At 47.0% G+C, this 26,822-nt stretch overlaps 1 protein-coding gene and 1 long non-coding RNA gene across 5 annotated transcripts in view; both read left to right on the top strand.

The window, feature by feature from the left end:
- Nucleotides 1-26,822, top strand: part of LOC147258012 (protein phosphatase 1 regulatory subunit 29-like) — a 181,061-nt gene that overhangs the window by 11,025 nt on the left and 143,214 nt on the right. The window contains exon 1 of one of the 4 annotated variants that reach the window (XM_086212318.1): nt 7,688-7,950. The exons of the other annotated variants lie outside the window; for them this stretch is intronic. The gene's annotated coding sequence lies outside the window, so the exon portion shown is untranslated. Of the gene's footprint in view, nt 1-7,687; nt 7,951-26,822 lie in introns of those variants that run through there. 4 annotated transcript variants of the gene reach the window in all.
- On the top strand, nt 12,561-14,053 carry LOC147258013 (uncharacterized). The gene is made up of 3 exons (XR_015117498.1): nt 12,561-12,615; nt 12,946-13,252; nt 13,338-14,053. It is a non-coding gene; the product is annotated as an uncharacterized LOC147258013 (long non-coding RNA).

The raw sequence follows: 26,822 nt of genomic DNA on the forward strand, positions 1-26,822 counted from the left end.
CTCATGAAGGGATGAGAAGAAATTTTTCTGCCTTTTCACCGGAGTGTAAAGCAGCCGGGGTGCAGCTCTGTTTAGGTGTGTGTGTGTGTGTGTGTGTGTGTGTGTGTGTGTGTGTGTGTGTGTGTGAAGTATATGATTCTCCTTGATTTCCCAAATGGCCCTGCTCTTTGTTGTAGTACATTCATGCCTCCCAGGTACAATCAACCCGCTATGGATACTACATGGCTTAGTTCCGACGAGTGTGTGTGGAAACCTAATGAGGCTCAGAAGACTAATTTCCAAGCAGGAAGCTGATGATGAAGAAAGAGGCTGAAACTCCCAGGTATCTCGTATAAACTGGGTACACAAAAACCTTCCTTTTTTAATCTGCCGTGTGCGCAAGCACTGAGGGATGTTTATCAAAGCTTGTCAGCCTCTGATCTGCAGGTGTCTCCGATGGCGTGAACATGCTCTTCAATTCATCCTCGCCACAGAAACATCGCTGGCATTATAATTCAGCAGACAGATATCGGCTTAGCAGAAGGATTGGCTTTCAGAGGTTGGTGCCCTGAGTGTTGATATTCTCTGCAGAGCCGCACGATCGCTGTGGTTGACAAGCTCAGGCGCATAAGTAGTTATCAAGAATGCGCTCAGTGAAATCAGAGCTCTGCTGACGTCTCGCACTCATAAACAACCGGAGGTATTTCCACAGAAATAAAGTTCTCTTTTACTGCTGTTCTCTCAACCAATGCAGTAAATTGAAAACTGTGGCTTTTTTTTTTTTTTTTTTTAAGAACTGAACTTCTGGCTGCACGGTGGAGCAGTGGTCAGCACTGTGGCCTCACAGCAAGAAGGTTCCGGGTTCGAGTCCCGGCTCGGGCGCGGGATCTTTCTGTGTGAGTCTCCATGTTCTCCCTGTTCCTGCTGGGTTCTCTCTGGTACTCCGGCTTCCTCCACAGTCCAAAGACATCAATTTGGGGACGAGGCTGATTGATTCTCTAAATTGACCGTAGGTGTGAATGTGAGTGTGAATGGTTGTTCGTCTCTCTATGTTGGCCCTGCGATGGACTGGCGACCTGTCCAGGGTGAACCCCGCCTCTCGCCTGTAGATGCTGGGATAGGCTCCTCCCCCCCGCGACCCTTAATAGTAAGGAATAAGCGGAAGATGACGATGGATGGAACTGTACTTCTGTTGGTTCTTGTTTGCTGCATTTTGCAGGTTGTTGTTTGACCAGTACATCCAGAGGCCGCGTCGCAGACCTGCAGCTCCTGGATGATGTCTGCAGTGGTCTTCAGAGCTTCAGATCCCATAGAACAGTCCCGGTTTGTCCTCGTGGAATGTTTCTGGATTTCCAGGTTTGGGATGTGTGATGAGTAAAGTGTAGTAACCTCCTCCGGGGGGCCGGCCCCTTGCAAGGACTCTCTTGTTGAGTTCATGATTTTGGTTTTTGGTCCACGTCCTGTCTGATCTCAGTTCCAGTTGTTGGGCCCTCTCTTGAACCCCCCTTCGTCTTCATCAGCAGCTCATAGAACACAACAGCGTTCTGTTTCTGTTTCATCGTGAGCTGTGGAAGGTTGACACCAGAGAGCGGTCGCGTGGTTTTTGTTCAGCGGTAACACCGGTCCGGAGGGTGAGCACTGCTCACACGGCCATCACATTGATTTGTGAGTCTGTGACAGTCGTAAAGTTAGCAACTTCCCACGGAAGAGAAATGTGGAACGCCTCTGGTTTGGGTTACATTTCCAGGTGGGGCCATCGAGGAAACGCAATTATTTCTCAGTGATAACTTGGCTCAAAAAGCCAGGGCTGAAATTGGTTGGTATTTAGCCTGAGACATTCAGGGCCGACGAGACCTTCGCTGCAAAACCCAGTTGTGGAATCCTTGTCAAAACCCATTCATGACGCCGTGAAAGCCAAAGAAACGACGCCGTTTCATGAATAGCAAATGGCAGCAGGTTGTCGTTGTTGTCGTTGTCGTTGTCGTTGGTTACTCTCCCTCTTGGTTGAGGTGAGATAATGGGACGAGAGACGGGCATGGGCACGTTATCCAGCACACTTCCTGTCTGAGGCCCCAGTGTGACGGTTGTGAAGGTGGTGGCATCGGATGGCGCCAGGAGAGAAACGGAGAGCAGGCTCCATCCATGCTGCACCTCCCCCCCCCCCCCCCCCCCCCCCCCCGCTGACCACGGTCAAGGCAAACCTGGAAGAGTGCGCAAGAGGTTCAGCACACTGCTCAAGGATCAGTAGACATGCCTGTGGTTACTAGACCTCCACCCTCTGGTTACTAGACCTCCACCCTCTCATTACTAGACCCCCACCCTCTGGTTACTAGACCTCCACCCTCTGGTTACTAGACCTCCACCCTCTCATTACTAGACCCCCACCCTCTGGTTACTAGACCTCCACCCTCTGGTTACTAGACCTCCACCCTCTCATTACTAGACCCCCACCCTCTGGTTACTAGACCTCCACCCTCTGGTTACTAGACCCCCACCCTCTGGTTACTAGACCTCCACCCTCTCATTACTAGACCCCCACCCTCTGGTTACTAGACCTCCACCCTCTGGTTACTAGACCTCCACCCTCTCATTACTAGACCCCCACCCTCTGGTTACTAGACCTCCACCCTCTGGTTACTAGACCTCCACCCTCTGGTTACTAGACCTCCACCCTCTCATTACTAGACCCCCACCCTCTGAATCACAAGATCAAAGAGTGTGTGTGCGTTTGTGCATGACGAGGTTAACAGCATTCAGATGACAGTTAGGGTTATCCACGTGTGTGTGTGTGTGTGTGTGTGTGTGTGTGTGTGTGTGTGTGTGTGTGAGAGTGAGTGAGCTTTGGTTTTGGTTCAGGTATATTAAATGTTTATTTGTTAATTTAGTAGCTGTTGAGTGACAACTTTGCCAGTGCAGAGCTGTCAGTATGTGTGTGTCTGAGTGTGTTGTGCCATGGAATGAGTATGTGCAGCACTAATTTGTGTGAGTGTGTATTTGTGTGTGTGTGTGTGTGTGCGCGCCTCTATTTCGAGTGTTTTCCATGAGATGTGTGTCCTTTTTCCAATTTGTGTGCTTCGAAATTCATTACGTTGTGCGACTCGTCTGGACAATTGTTTTCTGCTACAAATACACAATTAATCCATTTTTTAAAAATCCCATTTTAGCTGTCTGGGTTTGTCTCCACGTTGTTTTGTCTCGGGTTTGAAAGGTGTGTGGAGCCTCGCTTTCATTCCAGCTACTTGTCAAGAGTCGGCGCCGAGTGTTTATCAGACCAAAACATTCTCCTGTCATTTAGTTAAAAGCCAGATCCATCATCCAAAAATAAGCTGAAGTCTGTCGTCCACTGGGACCATGAGAATGAAAACTGCTTCCCATAATGAAATTATCTAACGGGGCTCATTTGGCGCGGGAGAGGATGTGTTGATCGTCAAATCTTTATAAATTAGCTCATTTCTCAAAGGTGTAGACAAAAATGGCAAAACATATGAAGAAGTCCCCTGTGGGATTCTGTCCGTGTAGTTTCCTCCGCTAGGGGGGTGACGTACTGGCACCTGAGTGTCACAGGAACCAGATCTTGAAGCCGGAAGTAAGGCAGTTTGAACATCCAGTTCCCTCGTGTCCGTGTGTCAGTTGGTTTTCACCTAAATACTTGAAACAAGGTCTGGGGTTTGCACAAGTTTTGCTCTCTGGCAATAAGATAAACCAATTAAAAGAAACAATTTAATTTCAAAGCGTTTGTGTTTATTAAAACCAGCATCCTCCAAAGTGAAAAGATAAACCAGCATTAGCCGCCAGTGTAGCCGGTAATGAGGGCCTCTTGATTTGCAGTTTTTGGTTTAATTCCAGGTCAATGCGTCGTCCAGCAAAACACACGAGTCCCATGTCTGAAGTTACTCTGGGTCCACGCGTCTCCCTAAAAACAGAAAATGACCGATTCCGAACTGTTGGAGTATTTTCAGGGCGAGACACTCCAGACATGCTTCCTGCTGCACACCCGCCCATCTGAACTACCACTCAGCCTAAAAAGTGCAGGTAAACTCTGCTCATCTCTTTATCAAATATTAAGAATAATTCCTGAATGACATCCACCTACTTCTATAAATGAATCGCCAGCCTGATCGAACTTTGTGTTAAGTTTCAGTTCAGAAAAACAGGGAAGAGTCACGGGCGCCTGATTTTCCACGCGTGGCGCTGTGTTGAGAGGAGATTCATGGATTTCCTATTTTCTCTGTTTTCTAGCTGGGAGCTGAAATGACTGGCCACTGAATGAACTACTGATAAACACAAATTGCGGCTCAGTCTCTGATGCTTTCTCTGGGTTCCTGGCCAAGCTGACAGCTTCAGCTGTTCGGGCTGCTGCTGCGGCGGTGGTTAGGCTCGATGTGGTGCCTGTTTTTTTGTTTTTTTCTTTCTGCTCTTTGCCCAGAGTTTTCCTCGCCAGCGTCTGAGAAAGCATCAACCGCTCTCCGGGCTGCTACTGTGACATTTTGGCACAAAACGGCGCCCTGCCATTCATTGTGTTCTCACTTTTACCAACAGTTTACAGTGAGAGAGTTAAACCCTGCTGGGACATTGATGGACACACACACTGATGTCACACTCGTGGTCCAAACTGGCCCGTACACGAGGCCCGCCGGGGACGACAACCTGACCACCAGGTATTCCTGCTATCACGGGATTTACTGGACTGCTTAATGACTACGCATGACTAAAGCCAGTTGCAGAAAATTGTAATCAAAGGTGGGGATGTTAATAAGCAACATAAGGAAGGGAAGGGCAAAAGTAGAACAGGGGAAATTAATATTTACTGTTTGTCCCGTAAGCTGAAGAAAGAGCACAACGCCACAGACGCAGAGTTTACAGGAAGGTTACTGCAGGTGGGTGGAGTACTGAGCAACGCCCGGGGGCCGGTGGAGCTTGATATTCTCTGGTACTCTGTGGTTCCTAACAAGGATCAAGGTGACCTGCAACCAGTTAGCCATTCTTTACCCTGCTGGGAAAAAAAGAAACACAAAAAAAAGAAAGAAAATGCCTACGGCAGTATCACTTTGGCTTGGCGTGACAGACTGAGCAGGACGGCACAGGGAACACCAGGCCAAAATGTGGGCTTTAACAAAACGGCTGAACTGTAAACAGAGCGGCGCGTCCAGGTACGGACGAACGGAGTCAGCACTTCTGTTCATTACACCCCGACATCCATGAAGCCCCGTCTGATCTATCGTTTCTTCTTCTTCAGCCTAGTGTTTGGGCTGTGGACAGTGTGCTAGCAAGAACAAGCTACCAGAGAGCTAAACAGGTAGCCTGTGCTTTCTGCGGCATCTCTGAGGTGTTCCGTGTTCCACCTGCGCGAGATGAAACGTTTGTGCGTGGGGACGAGGCGTTTAGGACAGCACGTAACAAGTCACGCTTGATCCCTCTGTCAGGCGTGGCTACCACAGCGGTGCCGAAACAGAAATGAAATGCTTCACTCTCTCAGCCAAAAACGGTCACGTCCTCTAGAAAACACAAAAAAAAACTTGATCAGTCCTATGTTTCTATTTGCAGAGGGAGGTTTGAGTTTTTTGTAAAGATAAATCTCCTCGTCTTCCAGCCACGACACTCTTAAGGTCATGTGACCACCAAACAAAAGCCTATCAGGCCCCATGTGCAGCATCCCGGTCTTGTGTCTTTATCTCCACCCATAATCCACCAACACTCCCCACTGGTGGACGTGAAACTCATCTGCCCACAGCGGTGAAGGGCCGGGGCCCGTCTTAAGTGTCTCCCTGCATGTCAGCCGGTAGGCTTCAGCTGCCCACCACCCTGAGAAAGAGGAAGAGGCTGGGAGAGAGTGTGTAATGAAGGGTGATGTTCTGAAGAGTTTGCCAGCGGACTGGAGCGCCGACTGCTCGCTGTGGATCAGTCTGAGGTGCTGCAAGTGTTCACGGCCAGATGAGCTCCGTTTCACAGCCTCCACTCTGTCTGCGGTGCTGATATCCAGCGAGGAGCTCTCAGCAGCCAGAGACGCTGAGGAGGGAAGAGGAGAGCTCAGTTAAAACAACAAACTGAACTGAACTCACGAGGCTTTAGCTGCGCCGCTACATCAGTTATCCATAATGCTATCGCTGCTGCAACACGCTTGTTTTAGCCCTCTGCCATATAGCTAATGTGATCGGTGCCCGTTGCCTGGTAGCAGGATATATCTGGTAGTTTCCGAGGAATGCATGAAAGTCCCCAAATCATTCGATTTGGCCAAGAAAAGTGAAAATATGATCCTGGATCTGCCCTGGTACTCAGATCAACTCCAACAACTAACAGGTTCCTCCATGATCCGTGAGCAAGCCTCAAACCGAGTACCTGGACAGCATCAGGTCTTAGCTCAGGTGATGTGGTGGGGCCCGCGATTCCAGTGGGAAAGATCTTGTTTTTTCACATTGAATTTTAGTTTAAAAGTCATAAAAATGCTTTGTGCTGTAACATCAAGTCTCCATAGATCCAAAGAATATAATCAGGAGGCTGCGATGTTTGTGTAGGAATGCACGGCTTCATCGATGTGAAACATTGCACATTGGATTGCTGCTGCTGTTTTGATTAATTGTGTCGCCTAAATCACATCTGCTACATCTCAAGAAATAACTCGGCCCCACCCTGGAGAAACACACAGATCTGCTGAAAAACTGTGCGTTTACCCTGAAAGGACATACCCCATTTCCTCAATAAACTTCCTCTTCTGTCTGTTCGCCTCTGCAATGACTCCTGCCGTGAGATTTCCCAGCAAGCTTAGAGTAATAAAAGCTATCAGGAGATTCATGCCCGGTCAGCTCAAATTATAGTCCAGGAACAGATATTTGGAGCTCGGAGGAGGAATAAAGAGACCATTCTCCCTCTCATCAGTCTGTGTACCATCAAAATGATGCTGAAATAGTTTAATAAAAATGCTGCTCAGTGTTACTTTAAGAAGAGAGACTGAGAAATATGTGCTACAAAACCTAGTATTCACAATGGAAGCCTTGGATGCGCGAGTGCTTTGTCCCTACACTTACATGAGAGGCTCAGCCATGACACTCCCATCAGAACCATTGTGTTTTTATGCCTTTATTTCTAACATGTGACTATTTGTGTGAGTAGCAACACACAAGACATTTTTTAAGACGTGGTTACGTGAGCATTTTGTTTAGTGATGAAAGCTTAAGATGACGCGCAGACACAACGGCTAAAACTGGAAAAAAAATGTCAGCGACCATATTGTTGTGGACTTCTCCTGACAGCCCACAAAGAACAAATCTCAATAATGGTTAAGAAAAAGACAATAACTCAAAGAAGAGGGGGAAAAAACAGCAATAAACTGCAAATTAAATCAACGAAAGAACAGAAAACAAACTTGTAAATACAAACTGACTGTGAGCTAGCTTATTTAGCTAGCTTAGTTAGCTAGATTATGTTAGCTAAAAGGCTAACATGCTGATGAATGATTTTCACAAGTCAAGAAGGACACACAAGTAAATGTACGTGGTAATGTCAGCTAGATTAGTTTGTTACCGAGGGTTAGCTAACGGGCTAACTGATAACAGACTGGTGGTGAATGACAAAAACTAATGTTAGCTAGCTAAGTTAGCTATTTATCCTAAAAGGCCAAAAATCTGGATAAATGGTGGCAACTTCTGGATTTCCACAAGTTATGAATGATGCACAAAAACACAAATAGTGTTTGTTGGTAACACGTCTGACAGTTCCCTGTAAACATGTTCCCGACAGGCACAGTTTGTTGCCGGTCAGTATCTTTTATTTTGAGGTCGGTACTCGTCACAGTTACTGGGTTGAAGCCACTGTGAACCAAGAATTCCATTTAAATGGCCAATTCAAGCAGAAAAAGGAAAACAAAGCCTCCAGCAGTGTTTCAATAAACAGGTTACATTCTCAGCCCCTCATGAGACCATCAAGTGCCATGGATGTCCTTCTGTGAGATATCGAAAAAAGACCCTGGATACAAGCGTGAGTAAAGTGCTGAAAAAGGACACGCGCTTTTCTTTGGTCTGAGCACTGAATTCTTCTGTTGCATTCTTGGCTGTTAGGAGACAAACAAGGACAAGGCCCAGACAGAAGTGCATTTTCATGGCCACTTTCCACAAACATCCAGTCTAAATGCTGGTTCAATTATTCAAGGCACTGCATGGGAAGATATGTGTGTGTTGTGTGGCTCATATATTCATGAGGAAGTAAACAAAAATTCCCGTCTTGCCCGTTCCTTCCTCCCCGTTTCTGTCAGCCTTCATGCTGTTGCTATGACATCACCAAGGCCTCTCACATCCATCTAGAGGCAGATTTTCTAGTAACGTTGCAGGAACAATGCAGGCCGAGCATGCATCTTTCATTCGTCCTGGCACACGCCTTTCCATCATATGTGTTTGTATGTTTAATTAAAGTGTTTCTAAGCCGGAATGTGGCTGCCTGACTTCCTGCAGCTCCGTATGTGTGTGCATGGATTAAGGTACGCTTATGTACTCCAGTTCAATCTGTTTGCGAGGCCGTGCCGTGTCACAGATAAACCCTAGTTACAGCTGAACTGCGTGCTCTGGCAGATGTAGCTGACAGTTAAAGTCTTCCTGTGTGTGTGTGTGTGTGTGTGTGTGTGTGTGTGTGTGTGTGTGTGTGTGTGAGAGAGAGAGTTGCCTGGGGGTGATTTAATGTAAAATTCTCTGCGACTGTGCGTCAGCCTAGATGAAGCACACAAATACTCGTATGCACACACACACACACACACACCAAGTAAATATCCAAGTACTGACATGTCTTCTCGGTAGTGCAAGATGGCAGATTTGTTGCTCCTCGATTCATATTCAGCGGCAGGAACGTGTGCTCAGCAGTGTGCGGCTTGCTAAATGTTGGGTGCTAAACTCTTTATGATTGGTCTGCTAACTCATCGGTACCTGCCAAAGACCTGCAAATGAAAATCAACTGAGTGGAATGAAGCTTTCGGCTCTGCTTAAGCTGCGCTTGGCTCCTTAAAGGAGGTTCTGTTCTCACAGAACTGTCAGCTCAAAATGTCTGCTCTGTTGCTCTTCCTGAGTGTTTGACACCAATATTTCAGCTTGATCGATCGCGTGGACGAATGGGTCGTCAGCTCAGAATGATCCAGATTCTAAAATGTAGATGAAGCTGACTTTAAAGCACAAAGTCCCCCGAGTCCAGAAAAACATGTCGGAGGGACAGTCGGGGGACCCTGAGCGGCTCGGCTCACGGTACCGGGTCCTGAATGTTGTGCATTTTTATACATCAAGTAGAAAACAAGCAAACTAGACAAATTAAAACTCTCTTTCTCAGCATCTTTACTGGTAATTTATTCATGATTTGAGCTCCAAACTCCTGAGAAAAAATGAGCCATATTTGGCTTTTAAGCTGACGGATGCTAAACGGTTTCTGCTGGAGCATCAGGGGGGGCGACAGAAGGCCTGCTTGACACCAGCCAGGGCTTTAGGACTCCACTACGGGGGTCCAGTATCTACTACAGGGGTCCAGTATCTACTACAGGGGTCCAGTATCTACTACGGGGGTCCAGTATCTACTACGGGGGTCCAGTATCTACTACAGGGGTCCAGTATCTACTACGGGGGTCCAGTATCTACTACAGTGGTCCAGTATCTACTACAGGGGTCCAGTATCTACTACGGGGGTCCAGTATCTACTACAGGGGTCCAGTATCTACTACAGGGGTCCAGTATCTACTACGGGGGTCCAGTATCTACTACAGTGGTCCAGTATCTACTACGGGGGTCCAGTATCTACTACGGGGGTCCAGTATCTACTACGGGGGTCCAGTATCTACTACGGGGGTCCAGTATCTACTACAGGGGTCCAGTATCTACTACGGGGGTCCAGTATCTACTACAGTGGTCCAGTATCTACTACGGGGGTCCAGTATCTACTACGGGGGTCCAGTATCTACTACGGGGGTCCAGTATCTACTACGGGGGTCCAGTATCTACTACGGGGGTCCAGTATCTACTACGGGGGTCCAGTATCTACTACGGGGGTCCAGTATCTACTACGGGGGTCCAGTATCTACTACGGGGGTCCAGTATCTACTACGGGGGTCCAGTATCTACTACAGGGGTCCAGTATCTACTACGGGGGTCCAGTATCTACTACAGTGGTCCAGTATCTACTACAGGGGTCCAGTATCTACTACGGGGGTCCAGTATCTACTACAGGGGTCCAGTATCTACTACAGGGGTCCAGTATCTACTACGGGGGTCCAGTATCTACTACAGTGGTCCAGTATCTACTACGGGGGTCCAGTATCTACTACGGGGGTCCAGTATCTACTACAGGGGTCCAGTATCTACTACAGGGGTCCAGTATCTACTACAGTGGTCCAGTATCTACTACGGGGGTCCAGTATCTACTACGGGGGTCCAGTATCTACTACGGGGGTCCAGTATCTACTACAGTGGTCCAGTATCTACTACAGTGGTCCAGTATCGACCACAGTGGTCCAGTATCTACTACGGGGGTCCAGTATCTACTACAGGGGTCCAGTATCTACTACAGTGGTCCAGTATCTACTACGGGGGTCCAGTATCTACTACAGTGGTCCAGTATCTACTACAGTGGTCCAGTATCGACCACAGTGGTCCAGTATCTACTACGGGGGTCCAGTATCTACTACAGTGGTCCAGTATCTACTACAGTGGTCCAGTATCGACCACAGTGGTCCAGTATCTACTACGGGGGTCCAGTATCTACTACAGGGGTCCAGTATCTACTACAGTGGTCCAGTATCTACTACGGGGGTCCAGTATCTACTACGGGGGTCCAGTATCTACTACGGGGGTCCAGTATCGACCACAGTGGTCCAGTATCTACTACAGGGGTCCAGTATCTACTACAGGGGTCCAGTATCTACTACAGTGGTCCAGTATCTACTACGGGGGTCCAGTATCTACTACGGGGGTCCAGTATCTACTACGGGGGTCCAGTATCGACAACAGTGGTCCAGTATCTACTACAGGGGTCCAGTATCTACTACGGGGGTCCAGTATCTACTACGGGGTCCAGTATCTACTACGGGGGTCCAGTATCTACGGCGTCTCTGCGACCATTGAGGTTTCATTTTTTTCTTTTGCCCTCGAAAGAAGAGACGATCGGCTTCTCCTCTCTTCTTCCTGTTTGTTTCATTTCTTTTTTTCCCCTCTGAAAGAGATACTTGTCTTGACATTTACACTGTTTTGTAAGCGATCACACACACACACACACACACACACACACACACACACACACACAAGTGACAACACCCTACACAGCTGTCATGGTCTTATCTCAGGTGTATAATTGATAGAGACACATTTAGAGGCAGGACAGCGCCAGCAGACGAGCACACACTCCACACACAGAGTGGATTTCACCTCTGTGTGTGGAGTGTGTGTGTGTGTGTGTGTGTGTGTGTGTGTTTTAGAACTTCGTGACATCTTGAATTAAGCATGAGGCCAGGTCTTGCAGAGATGTGTGACTCACACCGATTAGACACTCTTGCACCGTCTGTGAAAGCAGCCATTGCATTGATTGTATGCTGGGCATGAGGGAGTGTGTGTGTGTGTGTGTGTGTGTGTGTGTGTGTGTGTGTGTGTGTGTGTGTGTGTGTGTGATGGGCAGATAGAGTGTTATCCTGTGAGGGGGGTGGTCCTTGTTAGCAGGCCTCTGGCAGCCAGGTAGATGTAGAGTGACAGAAAGGTTCACTCACCCACACCCACACACGTGCACGCACACACACCCAGAGCCGTGTTTACATCACACACGGTCGTAGCTCTACCCGGCAACCCGGGCCAGTCTTATCTCGACCTTACATTAGCCAGAAAACAAATCCTCACCTCAAAACTGAATGATTCATGTCACACTGTCCCCCCCATGGGAGGCGACTGCACAATGTGACCTTGTTAACAGATCGTTGAGAAAACGGAACACACACATACACTCATACACACACTCACCAAATTATCCTCCCTCTCCTGCTTTGATGAAGAAGTAAACAAACACTTCAATTGCGCCAGTGGCGTTGGTTGTGCGTCCGCGCTCATGGTAGGAGTGATGTCATAGATTAACCTTTTCAGATTTCCTCAGCTGAAGCTAACAGGGATCCGGTGGATCAAGTGCAGTGGACACAAATGTGACTGAAACCAACATCAGTGACGCCACAAAGTAACCGCGGCAACAAATCTCTCCTCTCTGATGTCACTTCATGTCTTACGTTCCTGTGTCATGCTGACTTCAGCCACTAGATGGCGACAGTCACTTAGGCCGTTTTCGCTACACGCACTCATCTGCTAATTCTTTAAGGAAGGACGGGCTGAGAAATTAAGGTTAATTTACCAAATCTTGAATCGGTAGTGTGACTTCTATTTTGTTATTTATGTTGTGTCAAACGCTCAAGGACAGCAAATGGAAATGAGCTCGCTGCTGAATCTGGTGAATAATTAATGCTCAAGTGCACGCTGTCCTTTTTGCAAATCAACTGAACTTTTCGACAAAAACCTGTCTAAAATAGCTTCACTTTTCTTTGACTAAGGTGTAAGAACAGGAGCAGGACGGCCATGATGAAAACGAGGACGCGTGAGACAAGACGACGACTTCGTCAGAACAAAGCTCAACTAAAAACTCCGAAACGTGAGATTGTCACTACAAAGGAGCAAACTTGAAAGACGTGTATCTTTAGTTGTTGGATTTCTATCTTTATTATTCTTCCAAATTTTTCCGTAAATGTAAAGTAATGGAGCTGAAACAGAGTGAGGCGGAAGATGAGGGCTCATATTTCCTCTGAAATGTTTTCTTTGTCGATTTGGACGTGAAGTCATGAGCGCTGCTCGGCGCTTGTTAGCATCTGTGTCGCCGTGTGATGGCACGCGGCAGTGTTGGTGTGCAACGTAGCGATGGAACCAGATATTCACACTTTTTCTTTTTTTTTTTGGCTTATGACACCGCACCATCTGTGCCCAGTGGAAGCTGCAACATTCCTGGAGGCCTCGCAGGAATACGGTTGGAGGCTGAGGGGGTGACCCAGCCAACTCCTGCCTGTGTGTGAAGCTTTCCCTGAGGTCCCCTCTGACAGACAGTCCCCGTCTGACTCAGGGCCGCCTGGGGATCCGGAGGACTGCCAAGCAGTGACAGGACACAGTTGTCTGAACTTGACTTCATATTTGTTTCGATTTAATTTTGCAGTTTTCATACAAAAGCACCTTTTAGATTTCCTTGAAATGATATTCTCAATTCAAAGCTGAGTGGAGTCTTGACATGGATGCTGGAGGTATGAATGACAACTTTTCCTTTTCCTTTGTTGCTTCAATGCGTCTTTGAGGGGGAACTGGATAATGACTGCCTGCATCCACTAGGGGGCGACAGAGAAGACACACTTACTACAGCTGATGTTGCTGCTCAGGGGAAGACAACATGGAGTCGTGTGACGTTAGCGCTGTCAGGCTGACTTCCTCCAACAACCAGGCGGTGCCAGACGGGGACTGTCATCAAAACCTGAGACTCTGGGAAAGATCTGACCAGGTGGAGTCCAGTCACTGGTTTTCACCATGAGGTGCCTCACCGTGGTGTCATCTCACATTGCCACCAGGTGGCACTATGACTAATCTACCCCCACATTTGTTGGGTTCCTCCATCCTCCATACTTTATCCCAAGTTTGGTGAAAATTGGCCTCCAGCAAAAGTACTCCATCCTTGGTGGAGATCATTACAGATTCCTGGGCCTGGATCGCTGCGGGTCGAGGAGTCGATCCATTCGTTACGTGGTGCGTTGTGACGTTTCTTCTTCTTCTCTCTAAATAGATGATGGTGACTCCTAAATCAGCAGCATTGTTAAAATCCCTGCGATTTACGTTGGCTGTCACTTCATGCACTCAGTCCTCGTTTAACGCCGTCTCACGGAAACTCTTGAGGGAACTGTTTTGACCTCAGGTCTGTTTGGTCCAGCAAGACGAGGACATGGAGGTCTGCATTTAAAATAATATGTTGTTTACCTTCGCCACCTGATGGATTATCAGTTGTCATGCTGAGGGACGAACGCAGCAGTTTATGATTGGCAGCTAAAATGACTAGGATCTGTGTCACATGGGGTGTTTGAAGGTCAACCAATGTACATGTACTCTGGGGGGGGGGGGGGTGCAACTCCAATGCTGGTCGCCAGGAAGAGAAAAGAAATTCAAATATAGTTTGTTTTCTGTTTTTATTCAGTCCGAGCGATGACAGCAGGTTTTCATCCAGTTTGTAAAGCTCTCTCTCTCTCTCGCCTTCCACCAAATGCTGCAATAAACAACGTTTAGCCATTTGTCTCTCTCCAAGCTCGCGACGAGCCCTCGCCCTGCGTGCTGTTCAGCTCTGTGCTGCTTGTTTAACGTTTACTGCGTGAAAAATGATGCACTTCAGCGTTTTTAAAAGAAGAAAAATCACTCAGTGCATGTTTCCCTCCTCGCTGTTTATAGAACGTATACAGTGCTGCACTGGAGGGGGTTACAAGTGTGGGATCGTGGGTGAAAACACCAAGTCTACATGGTAAAAAGGAAGAGGAGGAGGTTTGCTGTGCTCCCTCACGCTAGCGTCCTCTTGCTGCCGGCCACTTGTGACATTTTTTCAATTTGGCTGTGCAACACTTGTGTTCAGGACGGAGGCGAGTCCAGACACAGCGATAGAGCATCTCCAGAGGCAGCCTGGTCGCATCAAACAGCGCATGAGTAGCGCGCGCCATGTCTCAGGTCATTCTGAGTGTTATCATAATTTGTTCTTAGCGTGTCATTTCACAGCGGTGAGTCTCCACACACTTCCCTTTTACAGACTGCATCATTTTACTCAGAATTCTCAAGAGGAAAGAAACCGGAGGACAGTTTTTAAGTTCCTAGCCACTTATTGACACATCAGGACATTTTGAGTCGTGTTCCTGTCAACAAAACCTGTTTGTTGTGAGACATCGGGACATTTTCGAAATAATTTATTTTCATTTCACCGAATACACAGATCTCCATGACATCCTGTCTGGTGGTACCAAGAGATTTATTATCTGAAAGGACTCTACCTTTCATTTTACTGACATTTTGTTCTGGTATACTTTTTTTGGGGGGGGGGGGTAGTTTTTCAAATGCGGGCATAAGAAAAGCAGAGCAATACATGTGTTTACGTAACACATTTAATTCCAGGTGGAAGCACAATGTGCCTACCAGAGTGCGAGCTGCCCTTGGGGGTCGCACTCACAAGAACTTTGTGAATAGTGTACAAAACAAAAGTACTCACCATTAAATGGTGTCCACAAATATATGTTTTCAGCGAGTGGTAGCTGGAGAACCAGGAAGGAGACAGCGATTGGAACGGAAGGGTTGCTTTATTTTCCATACTGAGGTCACGTTAGCAGTGGAAGTACGGAATCCTCCATCGAGTCGACACAGATTGTGGTCATTTTGTGCAGTAGGCTTGGAGATGTTGTACTAACTTTTCAGTGAAATGAAACTAATGTCAATTTCACACACGCTTGGTTTCAGAGGAACTCACACGCACACAGGCATCATCAGCATGCAGGAGCTGAGGGCGTTATAGATTGACTGATCTGCAGGAGTGATGCGAGCGCACCCTCAGAGGCCTACATGACTGTATTAGTAATTTGTCTTTGCAGTTGCATTTTTTTTCTCCAACTTCTCCCTAACACACACACACACACACACACACACACACACACACACACACCTGCTTCATGGAGAGCATCTGAGTTGTTTACGTTTATATGTCCGTGTACCAGATAAGTGCCTCACGGTTGGAGTAGCAGCACCGAGCTTTTCTGGAGGATGTTGTTTGATTTAAAAAGCCTGGAGTGTAATAACTGAGATCATGCTGTCAGGCTGATGGCTGTCCATTAATTCCTCATATAATGATAATTAAAAAAAAAAACCACCTACTAAGTACTTCCAGTCAAACATCTGCTCTGAATACCTCTGTAACAAGTGTAGTACTTCTGCTACTTCCTACCATACAAGATCGGCCCACTTATGGCAAATCAGCGCTGTTCTGGTTATTGATTTGGTGACAGTACGTCTGGTGAGCAAGACAATCCAGTTGTTTAACATAATATCAAATTATATTCACAGTTTCACCAATTGCACACACAGTATTGTACAGCGGACTTTGAATTTGTTAGCATAACGTTAGCTTTCCTGCTAGCTGCTGAGTCATGGCTGAGCTGGCTGCGTCGCCTAGGATTATTTGTCCCATTGGCAAATGGGATTTGTGATCTGTCCTTTTTGTTATTTGAAGTTTTAATTGCAAAAGAACTTCGTGGGGATGTCGTGAATTTTCCAGGTATTAGTCACACCGTCATGGGAGCCTTTTGCTCTGGCTCGATACAGTTTTGTTGTAAATAATCAAAATAGAAAGTGGCTTGCATGTGAATGTTAACTGTATTGATTAGGGTATTACCATGTAGACGGATTTATGGCTTCTGAAAAACTTTTACCAACGCAGGAAAATATAAATTCACGCCCTTCCAAGTGTCTATGATGAGACGCTGACGGACACGCCAGTCTCTTGACAGCCTGATCATGGGCACCACGTCAGACATTGTCCCGTACAGAGCTGCTGGTTCTTGAGCAGTTACTCTTGCATGATATTTATTATTTTTGTTCTTTGGCTTGTAAGTAAAGCATAAAAGTGGCAGAAAATCTGGAAGAATGATCAAAATTTGTTCACTGCCCCGTTTTATTTTTGTGTGCGTGTCTTCGAGGGAAAGCTGTCTGGCCGTGTCTGTGCTTCGTGGCTATCTGAGTAGAGTTTACTGGAGAGTGACGGAGGGTGAACGCTGGAATACGTGTGTGTACGTGTGTGTGTGTGTGTGTGTGTGTGTGTGAAATTGAGATGGGTTTTGTTTGCCGTTTGGTGCGTGTGTGTGTGTGTGTGAGTGTGTTTATGACCATGAGGGCAGAGAGCAGAAATCCCATTAACAGTATGAGTTCGTGGAGGAAAAAAAAAAACGAAATAGTTTTTTTAAAGGTCTCTTTATCGAGCTGGACAATTACCATCTTCCTCATGAAATAGCCTCCCAACATCCCTCCTGCTGCTGCGGCCTGCCTACCTCCCACCCACCCAGGCCCTCCCCACCACCATCTTACCCCGCTTTCCTCCCTCCTCCTCCGGAATTTATCTTCTTTCCCATTCTTTAAAACATCAATCACCCCAGCATCTTCTTCTATGACCTTTCTCTCACCTCCACTCAAACTTCCATCTCTCCTCATATTTCCTTCCAGTCTCCTCCACTTGTTTTCCACTTAGGCATTTTTCTCCCCACCCAACATTGGCCTTAATTTAATTTTCTGCACCATTAATACTAAGCTCAGGCCTTATCGTCCTGATTTGCGGCCCACTCAGAGAAGAAGGAGAGCCTTATTTCAGGAGCCTTTTCTTAAATCAAAATGGTGGCCCGGCAGGCTGATAGGAGGAGAAGCTGATGGATGGTGGCAGAGACAGAAAAAATCGGCAAATATAAGCTCGACCCAAAGGAGAAGAAACACATATTCACTCACTCTCACACACGCACACACGCACACACACACACACACAGGCACTGCCAAGCAAGGTTCTGGCTGAGGAGAACTCTGGTAATTGACAGTCCAGGGTGCAGCATCCATCCTTCCATGAACTACAGCCTGTCTATAGCAATCTGCCCCTGACTGAGATCATGTCTCAGTACTGCTGCTTCAACACAACGCAGATAGCGACTCACATATCCCTCACTGAAAATATGCATTTGTCTAATGGACACAAAAATGGGCCTTTTTTTGCTTTAGATTCTGGTTCGCGTGTCTCCTGTGACAGACGTTCACCAGGTACGAGAGGCCTTTGTCCCTAGTCCATACAATTTGGTTTGAATAATAAAATATGAGGTACTTTTACTACAACCCTGGACCATTACCAGCAGTGGCAGAGATGGAGGGCTCGGTCAGGTCTGGTCTTGGGGCATTAATTTACAGCTCAGCTCAGCTGTGCACTGGAATGAGGACTGAGGTCCAGTTTAGGCCAAAGCTCCGCTGTAAGATGACACGGTTGCCGTGTTTTTTTTAGCTGCGTGTCCTGGTGCACACCTCCACCACCGCGTTAGAAGTACTCGCAGGTTTCAGCTTGTCTTGTTCTGAGTCTTTGGTCTAAACTGGCTGTAAAATTCGTAGTTATGACAGTCCTTTTTCAGCCTCTGATGCCCAAAATAAAAGTGCCAGAGTCTTGCAGTCCCATTTTCCGCTGGAGGGGTTTGATCTGAAGTGTTTAAACCATTTAAATGACAAGCGAATCTTAACTGATGGAATAAAATACGATAATTAATGCCGCCTGAAGAGGGCAGTAAGGGTGACGCTGCTTGTGATTACAACTGTAACAGAGTAACAGAAGAGCAGCTCAGAGGACAAGTCTGATGTGTGCCACAGGTTGGACTCAGACCAGAAGGATCGGTCTGTAGTTTATTTCGGTGCTACTGGTTGCTTTTAGCTGCAGGACCAGCACTTTCTTGCATCACTCCCTCAGTCAGAGGGGGAGAGAGAGACGTTCCCTGTTTGGCTTCCTTGCTAGGAGTGAGAACAATCTAATGAGAGGAGGGAGGGGAACTTCAACACGCGGTGAATGACAACGTTGACGCCACCGTCGTAGAGGAATACTCTGACATTTTGAGAAGCAGACTCATCAGCTTTGCTGCAGAGAATTAAATCAGAAGGTTGAGTCAGACTGCAGCTAACTTTGCATCAAAAAACTGGAACGAGGCACATAGCTGGCCCAGCTCTTTACAGCACATAAAAGATGCATTTCTGAGGCTCACTATATTATATTAATATTCTAAAAGGAGTTACGTTGTGGAACTGGGCAGTTCATACATCCGCCAGGAGTTTCTGTGCCCGGGCTGAACTCGCGTCAACGAGACTAAGAAGACGAGATGCCTGACTTGACTGCTGTGTCGCGGAGAGCAAAAGTAGCACATATATATACACACATATATATATATATATATATATGTGTGTATATATATATATATATATATATATATATATATATGTGTGTGTGTATATATATATATATATGTGTGTGTATATATATATATATATGTGTGTGTATATATATATATATGTGTGTGTATATATATATATGTGTGTGTATATATATATATATGTGTGTATATATATATATATGTATATATATATATATATGTATATATATATATATATATGTGTGTGTGTATATATATATATGTGTGTGTATGTATATACAGTATATATATATATATACATATATATATGTAATAGTAGCACTCTGACTTCCATGTCATGGGACCTTTCAACAAGATTCCTATTAAACACGCCACTTGCTCTCTTCTTTTTCACACCCTTCCTCATCTTGCACATCTTTTTTTTCAGCTGAAACAGAGTCAAGCGTGTCAGTAGCGTCGTGATTATGGCGTCTAACTCGGCGTGAACGGGCAGGGTGGGATTGGTCATGTGAGCCGCATCTGTTGGCCGAGCGGCGTTTCGCTGCCGCTCCTTGATGCCGAGTTGCTGACGGTGGGTTGTGAGCGCCACGGAGGCATCGGCACGCAGCAGCAGAAGCTTTTTTTCCTGATGTAAGGCGGTTGGTATTTTCCCTCCGAGCATTCGAGGTTCTGTCAGAGAGGCGGGAGGCGAGTTTACGCTTTCGCATCGGCAACAAGTGATGAGTCAAACCCTGACACACAATTATGGGCGACTGCACGGCTACGGTTGGGTAACAAATGACCTCCTGGGTGTGAGTTCAACAGCGAGGGGGTTTCAGGGTTTTCCTTCAGCTTTGCATGCAACTTCTGATCCCAGACCAGCGGGTCATGTGTTGCTGTCCTGCGTCCGTCTCATACACGTGTCATTTCTCACCTTCAAGATGTCACAGAGCCGTGAGCTCCTGATGAAACTGAAAGAATAAATCAGCTGTGTAATTGGATCGTGGCAAACCCGCGGCATCTTGGCGTGGTGTAATTTCTACTGTTTGATTTCCTTTGTGTGTGTTATTGTTCCCCTTCTGGGACCCATAAGAGGCCTTGGCAATCGCCAGCCGTGAATGAATGTAAACAAGGAGGCATCGTCTGCCATTCAGACCCAGGACAGGCTTCGTCTGCCGTCTGGCTACGACAGCCCTCCACGCTCGGCCCCTTCCAGCGCCCACAAATAATTGACATGCTTCCACTGAGCTGCTTATTACATAAACAGCCCGTCACTCAGAAACAGGCTGCCTCTGCCGCTTGGGCCGGACCGATGCCCTCAAAGTCCAATTAATCAGTCAGGCGCCATTATGTTCAGGTTTGAGAGGAAGGTGCCACTCCACGCTGGAGCCCCTAATCACTCCTGACACCTTCGCCATCAGGCTTCCATCATCTACCTGATCCATGGGAGCGCAGCACCAACCCGCCACCTGACACGGACCCTAACCACGTTATTGGCCTTATCCCATTAAGAACCATAACAAGAGCCGTCTCAGTGCTGCGGTGGAACCTAAGCTGGAAATTACCAAGATAATTGTTGTCTGCCGGGAAATTGCAGAGTTGTTTTAAAACAGCTTTCTCTTGATTTGGCTAATAAATGGCGGCTTTGACACGAGCCAGTAGTTCTCCAGCGCTGATGGATCCAGATGAGCTTTTTTTAGGAGCAGCTTGATTACTGCTGTTTTTTCAAAGCTTTGAGGAAAATTCCACTGTTGACAATCTGTTGCCAAGCAACTGAAGAAATCCCAAAGCAGCAAATCAAAGCAGCACGGGACGGATCTGACTCCTTTTTCCAGAGCTGCAAGGTGTCAAAATGAGCCAGATTAGTTCAGGTTGAACGGTGACGCTGTTTCATTAAGTAGAGTGAGGAAGCACTGATGTCGCTCAAATATTCTCTGGAAAGAAAGAAAAAGAAGTCATTACACGACTCTGTAGAGTTCACGTTGGCGTTGGCTGGAGGCGATAATGACGAGTTCATCAACAGTGTGTGAACGTTATTATTTCTGGAGTTGATAGACCGAGACGGGAAGGAGTGTTTTTAAGGTTTTCACATGTGAGTAGTAGGAAGAACGGGGAAAAAAAAGGAAGAGAGGGGGGAAAGAAGCCAGAAAAATGAATAGCGAAGGAAAGTGCAGATTCCTGCAAACTCTACTAAAGCGCAGTAATTAAAATATTAGTACTACTTTTTAAAGGTATCAGTCGCAAAGCTGCGAGCGACGTCTTTAACAGGAAGTCGCCACCGTCAAACCTTGAGATGGAAACGGTGAATTAAAGTACTGCAAAACCACATGAATACTCCAGACTTCCCAGTGACAGAGCAGGGCCAGACCTCCACCTCCGTCCCAGGGCTGTGACCTCTGCCCCGCCGCCACGCCTCCATCAGACACAGGAAACCAGCAGCTCTGGCGATGGTTGGTAAGAGTCCGTCACACGGAGGAAGGATTCAGCGGAGGGCTGGGGATTCTGCTGAACCGCGCTGCTCCACCAGCAACTGTGGGAAGAGGGACGGAGGTAGAAACCAACTTGTTGGCACAGCAGCTTTGCTAGGAGCACCTATAAACGTCACCCCGTCCCTCCAGAGTGAAACTACGACCGTGTCTCACTCAGGCTGCCTGAGCAGGAGTACAGGAGGAGGGCTGAGGGAAGTTAGGCAACTCCTCCCCCGTCTTTAAATGAAGTAGGCCCCGCCCCAAACGGGCCCGAGTAAGAGGCCAGGATTGGATGATTCGCCCAGCTTTCACCAAGGAGATATTTGTGTTATTTTGGTGGATTAGTTTTAAGTTTCGTCGTACGGGCCGGCTTTGCAAATATTTGAACAGAAGTCCCCCCAAATTTGTGCTTTTGCTGAATACCATATTGAGCTCCACTCCTTCTGGTTACCGTGGCGAATGGCGAGCCAATCAAAGCAATTTACTCATCCAGCACTGTGAGATTACAGCGGGCGTGCATGATCCCAGGAGTGACAGAGCAGGCAGAGGTACAGGCGTAATGACGAGGGAATGGAAGAGTGAGATGGAAAAGAAGAGATGGACAAGGTGAAGGGGTGTGTGTGTGTGTGTGTGTGTGTGTGTGTGTGTGTGTGTGTGTGTGTGTGTGTGTTTGATTAGAGGCGAAAGAGAGGGGGAAAAAAAACAAATGGAGACAGAGGTGGAAGAAGAGCCAATCATTTTTTTCCCACTGCGATGTTTGCAGTCTAGCTGATGGAAGGGGGGGGCTGACCCTCACAGGACATCACACACACACACACACACACACACACACACACACACACTCTCTCATACATGCCTGTTAAACATAGGAAACACAAAGACAGCTGGAAACACCACTAACACATTAATAATGTTTACACAGGCTGCATGTTCTAACACACACACACACACACACACACACTTATAATCACTGTAATTTCTCAAATGCCCCTGCTTCTCTATTAAATATGATGTCAAACTAAATAATTTAGCAGCACCATCTGCTTCAAATGGGCGTCGGTTTGTAGAAATACGCCGATGTGCGGAGAGGAGTGGTCAGCTCAGTAAATTATTTGAAATATCCATTTTCATGAAAGAACATTTCAATTCTTAATGCGGTGCGGCGCAGTTATGACTCCAAAGCTGTTAGATTCCACCGGCCGTGCTTTCACCCCGCCGTCGTCCGCGTTCCCGCTTCTTTTCTTGCTCGCTAGTTAGTGATGGTTTTTTTCCCGTAGCGTCATCCGCTGTGTCACAAAATGCAAATGTAGCTACAGCTTAGCACGCCGATAGCATGACCCACAGTCGCGTGTTTTCAAGATGAGATTATTAGGTTCATTTTCAAGGACTGCGGTAGATCATGCCATGACAAGCACAGGTTTTGAAAATTTAATGTGAGACGAAGACGCACCAACGCGTCATTTCTTTGCGAGCTGGCTAAAGTAGATGGCCCACTAAAAGCCCAGGATTGATTGACAGGTGGATGTCATGTCATATTATTGGCTTATTTTTTGCAGTTCTTGATCATTCATGGTTGAATCGGTGAATAATGCGTCCTGAAGCCAAACTCTCCAGCTCTGAGGCTGAGAGGCCGGGGAAGCGGTTCCAGGCTAATATCAGGTGACGTCACTCAGGTTTCGCGGATGCATCCCAGATTGGGGGTTTTTAAGATGCCACTAAAACTACTTAACAAAAGTTATTTCTGGTGAATGCCAAAGCCAATTATGTCCCCCAATGGAGATATTAATCTGATCAAATCTGAGATGATGCTGATGAGGATGGCGATGGATGGTTGATAGGAGCCGCGGAGGAAAATAGAGGTGAAGAGAGATAAATCCTGTTAACTTGGTATTAATGTTCTTAAGCTACTCTTAGCTCTGCGTGTGTGTGTGTGTGTGTGTGTGTGTGTGTGTGTGTGAGAGAGCGAGCGAGGAAGCGCTATAGGCTCATTAGGCTACAGGGGAGAATTGCTGAAAGGAATCAGGCCGATATGGATTATTCATGCATGAATGGAGATGGAGAGAAAGAGAGAGAGAGAGGAGAGGAAGAGAGAGAGCAATGGGGATGAGCTCAGTATGTAAGAGTAGTTGAAAATATAAATATGTATGTAGGAACACGTGTGGTGGAAGGATGAAAAGAGACATAGAAGTGAGATGGACAGAGGCAAGGACGAGGAGGGAGAGAGGAAGATGAGATTCAAGATGGAGCTTGAGATTGAGGAGTCTGCCGAGTGTAACGGGAGGAGGAAGCGGCGCTGGAGACAGACATGAAGGATGAGGAGAGAGGCTGACAGACTGAGATTTAAAGTCAAATACAGAGAGAGGAAAGAGATGAAGAGGAAGATTGAAAGAAAAAATATGTACGTCAAGAGGAGTTTACAAGCTACAAACGTATGTTAATAAAGAATTCGCCGGCGCCGAGCTGTCAGTCTGTCTGCGGTTCCAGCTGGAGGTTCTTCAGAAGCCAGAAACCCTCGTGACATACGGTTTGCTCAATGCTAACCATAGAAAATCGTTATTTAAAGACTGTATCGTACAGAGGATGGCAAGATGAGAAAAATTCAAAATCCCTGGAATATAAATACTCATGTAAACTGCAGGTACCTCAACGGTGTACTTAAACACAGTACTTCAGTGAAAATACTGTCCACCGCTGGGCCATCAGGTTCTCCATTGCTGTCTAATGTCAGACGCTGCTGGCTGGTTTTATTTTGGTGGGGTACATATTGTCTCTGTGTCCGTCCCCGCTGTCACAAGCTGGTGGTGACGGTTGGTTTGGCGGCTCTCGGCTGCATCCTGGCTCCTCCAGACACAACGGACGCCCAGTAGTCTTTGCAAATAGCAACTGTTCCTGTCCGGCTCCCGTCCATTTCAGACGTCTCCCCTCGCTCGAGCTGCAGCTGCAGGCTCGTGTTCTGGTGACTCAGCGCCGCTGACAGGTCCTGCTTTGGTTCAAGCAAACATCAAGTGTCGGGTCTCTGTGCGGACATGAACAAGATCATTTTGTAAAATCAATTAAATCTGTTTTTTGTGCTATAGCACTGTTAGCAGTTAGCATTAGCTAGAGGTTAGCAGCAGCATGGAGCTAAATGGTGAAAGTGTTTCTACATTTGCGGTACTCAGAGTGTTTTACGGTGTTGCCGCATTCACACACACGCACGCACACACGCACACACACACACACACACACACAAAAGCGTCTCATCAGGAGCAGTTAGAGGTTCAGTATTTTGCTCAAGGTCACTTCGACACACCGTCTGGTCTAAGGCTGGAGCGACCGCTGAGCCACGCTTTGTTTGCTAATGTTAGCTTTTGGCTAGGGCAACAACAGCATGGCTTCAATTAGCATCACAGCATTTTACGAGCTATACAATCGTCATGTGACTGATTTGCCTACTCGTCCTGGGGGCTTTCGGCTGTGGAGGAAATGCCGACAACATTGAGCCTTTCAGTTCATTGAAGAGAAGTTCTAGGTAGTGAAAGGTACAGGTACTCGTGGTCAAAATACACTTCAATACACTCTCGGGTCCTTCTGTGGTTCCTCCTACTCAGCATCTTCCTGGCAGTTTTGTCAAGCGTCACCTGTCGTCTCAAGTGACCGGCTCCCTGGTCCCTGCAGCGGTCCTGTGGTACCAGAACCATCTGGGACTTGGAAACATGTGGCAACAACTGTGTCACATCACGGAGTCTGTCAGTACATCTGTGACGGAGAAGGAGAAGGGAGGGGCGAGCAGGGGAGGAAGGGAAGGAGACCCCTGAAGTGAGGATTGATGAATGTGAGGAGGAATGAAAGGGAGAAAGAAAAAGCATGACGAGCAGGAGATGTAAGAATAGAAGAAAAAGAGGAGATGGATTGAATAAGGGGAGGGGCTTCAGTCAGAATGGTTGATGTACACAGGAAAAGAGGGACAACATCAAAGGTGAGGGATGAAAACCTGGACACACACACACACACACACACACACACACACACACACACACACACACACACACACACACACACACACAAGATGCACAGCCAAATATTTGAAGAAAACAGCCTGGGTTTGCTTCATGCTGCGTCTGTCAGCTGTCTAACAGAGTGGATATCAGTGGATACAACAGAAAGAGAGAACACTTGCACTAGTGACTGTGTGTGTGTGTGTGTGTGTGTGTGTGTGTGTGTGTGTGTGTGTGTGTATGAGAGAGGGACTGTGACAGTAACATGCAAATATGCAAGTTTGGATCAGATTTTATAAAGCTGCATGTGTGCAGTCAGCTGTGTATGTGCATAAATGCTAGCGTGTGTGTGTGTGTGTGGACATTAGCATGTTTGTAGACTGTGGCAGCTAATCTGTTTATGCAGTCAGAGCTCATCCGACTCCAAAACCCACAAATAAATATTTAAATCTGCTTGGCTGCTGCTGCTTTTCACGAGTCGAAAACAGCAGCACTTTTAAATGGGTTTGTTCTCGCTCAAGCCTTCCAGCAGATGCGGCGTGCGTCTTGATGTCCCCTCCTTTTATTCCATTTGGATTTGTGTGTGCGGGTCTACAGTACGGCACACATTTGTGTCCAGGTTGTCTCTTTCCTTTTGACTCAGAACTTTGTTTAGTGTGTGTGTGTGTGTGTGTGTCTTTGTTAATGTCTGTGCTTGTACTCTGAAGAGGACTAAGTGACGGATGTGTTTGGTCGTCACGTCTTGGAAGGATCCTTAATTAGAGGTAGCTTTACTTTCATTTAGGTTTGGTGTTAGCAGTCGTGAGCTCTCTGATCAAATAGTCTAAATCTGGAGCTAAAACCCAGTTCTGTACGTTCTTGTGTGAATCGTCACTTCTAAAGAACCAATCGGGTTCGTGAAATTAGCTTTTCTTGCTGCACCGCTTCTTCTAAAGAAGAAAGAGCAACAGAGGGAGGCGCTTGTCCTTGATGAGGTGCGGCGTTTGACTGGATGCTGGGGAGAATATAGAGGTTGAGACAGAAACAACACCAGAAAGGCTCATCAACTGGCTGCCAAGCTGCCTTCAACACGAGCATGCGTGGACGCTCTGGATCAGACGGGTTCTGGTTCCTGCCAGTATCCAGCAGCTTGGTTTGGCCGCTCCATCCGCAGGCCACAATCAGCCCAACTTTCCACGCCACTGACCAGGTTTTCCTGCGTTTGGCGTTATCAGTGCCATGTGGTGTAGGGGGAGCTCTTGAGCAACCTTGTGAAAGAATACTGAACATCTCGGTCCAAAAACACGCAAAGAAAGGTCCAGAAATTGGAGAGCGCTGCAGAACAAGGGGTGCTGTGGTTCTCCGGGGGCCTGTGGTGCCGGAGCAGGGCGACTTAGGAGCACTTCAGTGGGGCAGAGGAGACGAGTGGCCGCGGTGGTGACCTCAGCAGGCCTTAAAGACACG

The sequence above is a fragment of the Aulostomus chinensis genome, chromosome 8, assembly GCF_037954235.1.
Source record: "Aulostomus chinensis isolate RoL2024-O1b breed Wild chromosome 8, RoL_Achi_v1.0, whole genome shotgun sequence".
In the NCBI taxonomy this organism is placed as follows: domain Eukaryota; kingdom Metazoa; phylum Chordata; class Actinopteri; order Syngnathiformes; family Aulostomidae; genus Aulostomus; species Aulostomus chinensis.